Source organism: Vipera ursinii, assembly GCF_947247035.1.
Source record: "Vipera ursinii genome assembly, contig: SUPER_1_unloc_1, whole genome shotgun sequence".
Lineage (NCBI taxonomy): Eukaryota > Metazoa > Chordata > Lepidosauria > Squamata > Viperidae > Vipera > Vipera ursinii.
In genome coordinates, this window is record NW_028148454.1 from 25,347 (window position 1) to 34,860 (window position 9,514).

General features: G+C 40.5%; 1 long non-coding RNA gene across 1 annotated transcript; it reads left to right on the forward strand.

The window, feature by feature from the left end:
• Positions 1-353: 353 nt before the first annotated feature.
• Positions 354-1,992, forward strand: LOC310633193. The gene is made up of 2 exons (XR_014491007.1): positions 354-1,564; positions 1,704-1,992. It is a non-coding gene; the product is annotated as an uncharacterized lncRNA (long non-coding RNA).
• The last annotated feature ends 7,522 nt before the right edge of the window (positions 1,993-9,514 follow it).

A 9,514-nucleotide genomic window follows, 5' to 3' on the forward strand; every position in this document is an offset into this window, starting at 1 on the left:
GCTATTTTGAATGCTGTTTGATTGGCAGCACAATTTTATTTCTAGGTACCGGGGAGGAAATTAATGTGCTTGATGGAAGATAAACTTAGCAAAGCTTTATATGTGATCGTATCGGGTTGTTGTTGTTGTTGTTGGAAAAAAGCATTGATTTTTATCCCACCCCATCAAAACCTCTGCATGTTCCTTCTTCTTCCTGCTACCCCACATTCATTTTTGCCAAACACTGGCAAGCCCTGAAGCCTCAAACATTTTGTAACAGTGATGTGACAAATGGTGGTGCTTTTATTCAGGTCAGGCATCTTTGCCAGAATTGGCTGGTTGTGTTTTCTGTTTGCCTGTGTCATGGGACCAAAGGTGGCTGCTTTTGTACAGCATGTCAAATCTGGTTAACGGGCAGCCATTTATCTCTAAACCCACCTCGGAACAATGGCCGTGGTGCGCGAGGCCATTGCTAAAGGGTTTTCGGCTTAAGAAAACTTTTTCCACTCTTTCCTTGTCTGCCCCTGGATCTTTTCTTCTTCTCCTGAAGCCCATTCTCCTCTGCATGTAATATGCACACCGCAAACTGAAGCAGGCTGGTGCACAGGTCATGTGGCAGACAAGATGTTTCATAATTTTAGGAACCTTTTAGAGACAAATTGTACAGTGCAAATGTAGTGTAACTGAACTGCTGGTTGCGCACTGAAGTGTAGCAAATCAGGAGCAGCATAATATGAGGGGGTGAGAGAGAGAGAGAGAGGAATCTGTGTCTGTGCATAGCATGTTATCAGAATTTCTAAGGAAATATTAGAAGAAAGCCACATTTCAACCTGGTGATTAAAAAGAGAATGAGTCCTCTGTGTATTTATGCATGGAGCTAAATCTCCATAAATGTTTTATTGCTCATCTAGACAAATACAGTTATACATGTTCTTGACCCTTCCTTCCTTCCTTCCTTCCTTCCTTCCTTCCTTCCTTCCTTCCTTCCTCCCTCCCTTCCTTCCTCCCTCCCTCCCTCCCTCCTTCCCTCCCTCCCTCCCTCCCTCCCTCCTATATATAATAGAAAATATAAACAGAATTCTGACATTTAGAAATGTAAAACTATTCATATTCTCACTATTTTAGCCAGATGTGATCTCTTTCTAGTTTTTCACTTCATGCAACAACTTTATAATGATAATACATTATTGATATAGAAAGGAAAGTACATAGGAAAATCAACATGCACACATTTCAAATCAAGGTAGTATTGGAAGTATTGGTGTTTTACTTCAGCGTTTAAGATATTTAGAGTTGCCAGATTAGTTTATGAATGATTTCTCTCGGGGAACAATGGTTATGGTGCAGTAGGATTATTTGAAGAGGGGAAAACATCTATGCATTTTATTGCCCTTTGTTGTTGTTTTTTATTATTTTATTTTATTGTTTTATTTCAGTAGGAGACCCAAAAGATTGCATTTCGCTTTGAAAGCTGTCCCTAATATTAAGGAAATACTCTCTCTTTTTTTTTTAAATCTGTGCATAATGCAAGTTTGTCTGCCTGGGAACTGCAGCAAATGCAAAAAGTATTCCATGGATTTCACAGGTAACAGGATTACGTGGGCACATAATTGATCCATTTGGAAGGGGGGATGGCAGTGCTCTAAAGATGCCTAGGATGGGGTTTATGAAACAGGCATTTGTAAATTCAAAGGAATCAATATGTCAATTTTATTACATTTCAGGACCAGCTGGGCTTTAAGAAACAGGAGCGTTCCCCCCTCCCAGCAACATCAAAATTGCAGCTGCAGGGTCCTGCATTGTGTACCTGTCTTTTAAAAGGGAGGGATGTTTAGAAAATGTACTTTGCTCAGAGATTTTGCGCTGGTTTTGCACTATTACAGAGAAAAAGAGAAGAATAGGGAACAAGCCTAGCCTTTTCTAACATGTTGCTTTGAGAGACAAAATACATACTTTGGAATCTGTTGAAACCAATTAATATACTAAGGAACCAGAATTAAAATCTTGATCTAACTCAGTGTATGAGTGCCCTACAAAAGGGGATATTTTTTTCTTAAAGGTGTTTAAGGGGCCATGTGAAATCCAAGCCTACACTTCAAGTAATGGTACTTGTGAAAATATATCTTGAAATAGTAGTTTATTAGAAACGGGATTTGAGTCAGCAGTGTGGCGTGACTCCAGAAATGGCAAATGCAGTTTTAGATTACATTAACAAGAGTGTAATTTCCAAGTAATCAGGAATGATAATTCCGTTTTATTCTGCTTTGCTCAGACCCACCTCAAGCGTTATCTCCAGTTCTCAGTCCCACTCTTCAGGAAATAGTCAGAGATCAGGAGAATAGAAACTAAATCCTATAGTTCAAATGCCTGAACATATATTAGAAGAAAGGCAAGTTTTGTTATTTTATATTTCAGGCTAAAATAAGAGACTTAAGATATAGGAAAGCAGATTGTGAATGAATGTTAGAAAAAAAGAGCAACAACAGAACCACATCCATTTATTGGATACAACTGCCATGTGTCAAGGATGGCTTAATTTGAATTTCTGCACCGATCAGAGGTTTGAATTAAATAGTCTAAATCAGCATTTCTCAACCCCAGTAAGTGTAAGATGTGTGGACTTCAATTCTCAGAATTCCTCAGCCAACTTTTTGATTCTAATATTTTATCCCTCATAGTACATTTATGTTCTGTAGCAGCATATGCCCCAAAAAATGCAGATTAGAAATTTTTATAACCAGACCTTCAAACTAACAGTCCTTTGCTCTTGATTTTAAAGATAGTGGTAGCCTGACATCCAGAACAAAATGAATACAAAGCTTGAGTCAAATGATTTTTAGTTGCCTGAAGGTACTGTTCTAACATACTTTCTCAGCCTATTGAACTGAAGCAATCGAACAGAAAAAATTAAAAATAGAAAAGGGCACAGTCATCTGCAGAACTTTTAGAGAAGTTATTGGTATTGGAGCTTTGAGCGGATCAAGAATTTTGCTGCTGCAGTCTCAGTTTTGGCAAAACTAGCTGCCATTCCTAAAACAGCCTTCCCCCCCCCACCCTCTATTCATTTAGGTAAGCAAGGGATAAAACGATTTCACATTTAGGGGTCAGTGTGGAACAATTTTATTGATGACTTCAGCCATCCATGCACAGACGTTGCTGTATAATTTGCATGGACTCTAATTTGATTTTTCCTGTTTGAATTACCACCTCAGATATCAGAGGAATGGGAGACAAAGTAGGCCTCATCAATTTCAGCTCAATGAAACCTTCAGGGTTCTCAACAAAGGTAATGATTGCAGATCTGCTACATTTCCCTCGTCCACGAATTACTTCATCTTTATCGTCCTAAAAAGGCTGTGGCCATGGTGGCGAACCTATGGCGCGCGTGCCACAGGTGGCACGCAGAGCCCTCTCTGTGGGCACACGCGCCGTCGCTCCAGTCCTAGGCCTTCAGCCCGGTTTTATTAAACCCTTTCACTTTAGGCTGCCGCTGTGTGCAAAAAAACAACAAAAAACGTTCAATCAATCAATTTCAACTTCTCGTGGGGAAAAAAAAGATCTCACAAAGTTGGAATTGATGGAACTTTTTAGTCCCACCCAGTCTGCCATTACCACTGCAGCCACGCCCACCCAATTGGCCACGCCCATCCAATGGGCCACACCCATCTGGCACCCGACAATACATAAGTGGGTTTTGGGTTGCAGTTTGGGCACTCGGTCTCTAAAAGGTTCGCCATCGCTGGGCTATGGCATTCAGATCATGGGATATTGCTTCCAAATATCTCCCAAGTTTGTAATTTACTTTTTAAGAACCCAGGAGCTGGCTTAGAGACAATTGGACTTGGATCTGGTTCTGGATTTTCTTCACCATACACTTTTGAGAATCTTTAGGAAGGATAGAAAATTGCACATTTTTCTATTAGAGGGAAAGCCTTGCTAGGTTTGTTTGTTTAGTGGAGCTTGTGACATTTGGGTAAAATGTCCCTAAGTGACATCCTTCCTGAACGGTCCCTTGCTATCACCACTATTATCTGTCTATCTGATGCAATTACTTTACCTATCTACTATTTGCTCTCTCTGGGTTCAACCTGCACCATCATGAGGAAAGAATAGTCAGGCCAGCCATTTCGCAGCTTTCTCTGTTGCTCTTGTGTCAATTTGCATATCTGAAAAGCAGATAATAGAAGAGAAAAGCAAGATCCTTCTGGGTCATACTTGGGAGCCAGAAATCAAACTTCCACATCAAATGAAGAGCCATTAAAGAAACAGAAGTTTGTATGTTGCCAACAATTACCATCTCCATGTTGGAATAGGCAAGGAGGAACACAGAAGGGCTTGTTCACATTTTCTTCTCTCAAATAAGGTCTGCACATTTACTGACAACTGAAGAAAGCTAATGAGAAGGGAAAGTTCCATCAATGCTAGTAAAAGTTCTTGATCCAATAGCTGACTTATAATTATGCATATTACATTTGTAACTCTTCAAGACTTGTGTCTTATTGTGGAGTATTCTGGACTTTAGTCTGGAAGTGACACAAATTGAGCTAGCTTGTGGATTTAACTAGGGTGTCACTTCTTTTGCAGATTACAAAAAAAAAAATGTAAGAATAATTTTCCTCCCCCTGTCTTGAGAATCTGAAGATCAGTTTTCAAAAAGAAAGAACATTAAAAATCACTAGACAGGGCTACATTAAAAAAACCCAAACCAAAACGCCTTAATCTCTTTGCTTCTGAAAATGGTTCCCTAGAAGTATGGGTGTTGTTGTTGTTGTTGTTTTTAGAAATTGGCATTCTCCTCTTTTATATAGGTAAGGTAAAGGTTCCCCCGCACATGTGTGCTAGTCGTTTCCGACTCTAGGGGCCGGTGCTCATCTCCGTTTCAAAGCCGAAGAGCCAGCGCTTGTCCGAGGACGTCTCTGTGGTCATGTGGCCGGCATGACTAGACGCCAAAGGCGCACGGAACGCTGTTACCTTCCCACCATGGTGGTCCCTATTTTTCTACTTGGATTTTTACATGCTTTCGAACTGCTAGGTTGGCAGAAGCTGGGACGAGTAACAGGCGCTCACTCTGCTACGCGGCACTTGGGATTCGACCCGCCAAACTGCCGACCTTCTGATCGACAAGCTCAGCGTCCTAACCCACTGAGCCACCGCATCCCTCTTTTATATAAATAAAACTTCAGTGGTTGTACTGACTTTCACTTTAAGGGACTGGTCTGCCAAATGGTGCAGCTGATAATCATCCCTTTGTTTTGGGGAGAATTGGTGTTACTATCAAAGGATTCCTTCGTTGTCATGAGGCTGTTGATTTCTGGAGTCCCTAGTCTACTGTATTAATCAAACCATTTTAGTTAAATTGGTAGGTTTTCTCAGCAATGATATACTTCCGTTTGCATTGAAGTCTTTGGCCTCTTGGCCACTTATCTCCTTCCTTTTGAGCAGTAGGTTATTTTGCCTCTGCTTCCCCAACTGTGCTTTGACATTCCAGGTTCTTTAGGATGCCCCCTTCATTTTTTCCCCCCAGGTGTCTGCTTTGCTGTCCTTGAGCACAGTTTGCAGAGAGGCATGTTTCCCTTTAGATTCTAAAAGGGACAGAGCTATTTTGATAGTCCACAAGCTGTGCAACATCGATGAACAGTGTAGAAGATAATGCACTACAAATAGTCTTTTTTTAAAAAAAAACAAAAACAAAACAAAGCGCCACATAGTAATAGTATGTCTCCCCAGTTCTGGCACAGAAGGATATTTAAAAATAAGCCCAGATTTGTGTCTAAAGATTTTCCTAGAAACAGCATTAAAAGCATGAGCTGGAAAACTTGCAGGCTAGCCAATTATCCTTTTGTAGCCCAACTATATGTATGAATGAAACCCAACAGTATTCTGGGAACTTCCTTCCCTAGAAAATAATCCTACTTTCTTCATGAACTCTTTGGCAGTTTAGGAAACGTACGGGTTCCTATAGCAGGAACTGTTTTCTGTGTTCTTTTGTGAATTGAACTTGAAGACAGACGTCTTCAAGCTAGTGCCTTCCAAATGTGCTGAGCTTCAATTGCTACCATTTCACAGGCACGGTTAGAGTTGGGAAAAGCACCCGGTTTGACAAGGATTTCCTGTTCTAAAAATGGAATTAGTTGAATAAAATAGTAGGGAGCAGTAATGGTAATTCTAGTCCAAGGAAGTGGATTTCTGATAAGCAAGAATGAAGACAGATGGGGGCCTCTTCTGCAATGTAACTTACTGGTCATCCTTGATTTATGACCACAATGGAGCCCAACATTTCCACTGCTATGCAAGGCAGTTGTTAAGTGAGTTGTGCCTCATTTTACGACCTTTTCGCCCTGGTTAAGCGAATCACTACAGTTGTTAAGCGAATCTGGCTTTCCCCATTGACTTTGCTTGTCAGAGGCTCCCTCGGAAGGTTGCAAATGACAATCCCAGGACCCCGGGACATGACAACCATTGGAAGTACATGCAGATTGCCAGTCACCTGACGCTTGATTGTGTGACTGTGGGTATGCTGCAATGGTCGGATGTGTGAGAACAGGCTATAATAGGTCTCTTTTTTTCCCAGTGCCGTTATAACTGGGAACAGTTGTTAAATGATCAATTGTAAGTCAAGGACCACACTTCATCTTTAACACTGTGCAAATCAAGCCCTGATGTAAAACTTATGCACACTAATATAAGCGGAGAGATTCCCTTAAATGAAGTTGGCGGTATTTATAGAAAGGGTTTATCTCCTGTCTCTGGCATTCCCTATACATTTGTGTGCTCCAAATTTATTCTGGTGGGTTCTTGATCTTCCAGAGAGGAGTTAGAATGGGTTCATCCAGTGGTATCTGTTTCCATGGAGAATGATTCCCCCCCCCCCGCTATTGAATTGTATTGCCAGACAACATGCATAGGGTTATGCTGTAAATCTCCAAAAAACCCTCCTCCTCCCGATCTCCTCCCTATATCTGTAGACATCTCAAAGCCGTTATATTGGCAGGGACTATGTTTAGCATATTGACCTCTTTGGGTTACAATCTTAAAACAAGTAAACAAACCACGGCAAAGATAAATGGATTTGATCAATGGGTCATTGATCTGATCGGTGAGTCTTCTGGCATGATAGCCGCAGCTTCTTCAGAGACTCTTACAATCTTTACAGAAAAAGCGAAGAGGTGTTGCCAATATCTGCAGATCATTGTCCTGATAGACCATAACAGCTTCTTCAGAGTTGTTACGGTCGATCGTGTCAATGCGTATTTAGGGAGTCCTCAGAGCATGGATCATTGAGACGATACTACATAATGGCTCCTTAGAAGCTATTACTGAGTTTCAAGGCAATGCATACTTAGGGAGTCTTTAGTGCACAGGCTTATATGAGTTGACTCACTCTGAATTTGCACAAATCTTAAGGAAAACAGCCCACAGCAGATCTCATTCATTAGACTCCACAGCAAATGAACACATAAGCAAGTTAAATAAATAAATAAATAAATAAATAAATAAATAAATAAATAAATAAATAAATAAATAAATAAATAAATAAATAAATCTGTATAGAGGTGGAGGATTATACTTAATGGAATTCACTGAATAACCAGAGAAAGCCTGTACTTGAGAACCAGGCAACACCATTCTCGTTTTCTTTATCTAGTTATTTCTTTTTGGTTTTATTCATTATACTTGCAAAGCAAAATGTCCTCTGAGTAGTTAGACCCATTTGTTGCGATTTCAGCTTACTTTAAGGTTAAAAAAAACAAAAAACCTCACATATATTGCTGTTTTTATAAAGTTCGGGTGATATATATTATGCTGAAATGCAGTATAAGCTCTGCTTTAAATATGTACACTTGCATACGTTCTTTAATAAAAGAAAAGGAGGATTACTGAAAAACAGTTGCAGCTATAAACCCAATATGCTGCATTTTGCGAACCATCCGGCACCTTTCAAGTGAGCATCTTCCCACCACCCCAGACTTCAAAAAGAGTTCAATGGGACATTCCCAACATGTTGCAGTGCTGCTCTTTGCATTTGTACAAGGCCGTTTATATTCCTGCTGGGGGGATATTTCATTGGGCCTGGTTGAAAACATTTCCAAGTTTTCTGTTGTTGGTATTTTTTTTCTTTTATGTGTTCCTCTTGCTGGCTGACATCTGCTATCACGCTAAGCAGGTGTTCCTGTGTAAACGAATGTGCCATGTTTGTGTTTCGCCATCCTCGCTATTGCGCACCCAAATGAGCAGCGCAATTAAGAATCCTGTAAATTTTTGAAAGGAAACGGATAGCTGCCCTCCTGGAACATAATTATACCATTCTGACATCTGAAGCGCAAGACTTCCGTGGAGCTTGGAGAACAGTGGAAATTAATAATATATAACAGCGTCATTTTCATCATTTCTCAATGAAATAAAGTTGAGCTGGAATTTTGGTGGTGGTGGTGTTTTGTTTTGTTGTTTTTTTTCATTTTAGACCTAAAAGCCACAAGGAGAGATTAGGACATTTCTAGTAGGAAAGCTGGCACAGCAATAACACACCGGTTGCGTCTTGAAGGACCTGATTCATGAGGGAGTTTTTCTTCAGGAGAAAGAGTTAATGTTGTTGATGAGATTAAAGAAGTAAGCAGGGCATAAATGAGTACGCGAGGATTTTTATCGGCAGTCTCTGATAAACAAGTAATCTCAGATCTCCAAAGATTTCATAGATCATTTTAGGCTCAGTTCATTAAAAAGTATTGCAGCAAAACACACTTCCATACTGCTTCTCTTATACACACACACACACACACACACACACACACACACATCTACCTGGAGAAAGGCAATTCTTTTGAAAACAATATTTTGAGCTCCGTAAAATATACCCAGAGGAGTGGCGTTACAAATCACTGTTTGAGCCAGCCCTGGGAGCTTGCATTTTAATTACGCCTCTCAATCCAGCTGAAGGAATGTGGCAACTTTGGGAAGACAGGAACATATGATTTGTTAGACTAGTCAGGAAGAAACCCGGTGTTTGTCCCTCTGTAGTGTTTTTCTTATGGTAATTGCCAGGGCAGGTTCTAGATGTTGTACTTACACATGCACATGGACATGAACCATCTATGGTGTATCTATCCATAAATATATTACGCAGATTATACATATGCTTCTACAAACCTATTATTAATAAAGAAGAATATTTGTTGCTCAGAGTTGAAATAGTTACATCACTAGCAATGATGATGTTACCTCGTTTGGTGAATGAAACATCTGCAAGAAAACAAGCAAGCTCAGAGAGCACCAAGGACCACTCATATTTACCATGTTTCCCTGAAAATAAGACCTGGTCTTTTTTTTTCCTCCAAAGGAGGCACCAGGTCTTATTTTCAGAAGGGGGGGTGTGTCTTTTCCACTCACCTCTGGCACCGACAGTCCCGCCCAGCTGGCCCACTTCTTCTGGGGCTGAAGGAGCAGCTTCATTCTGCAGCTGAGAATAGAGTTCCGCCCTGCATTTTGCATCAGAGGCCTTTCTGGAAGGCCTGTGCAGCTGAGAATCGAGCTACTGATT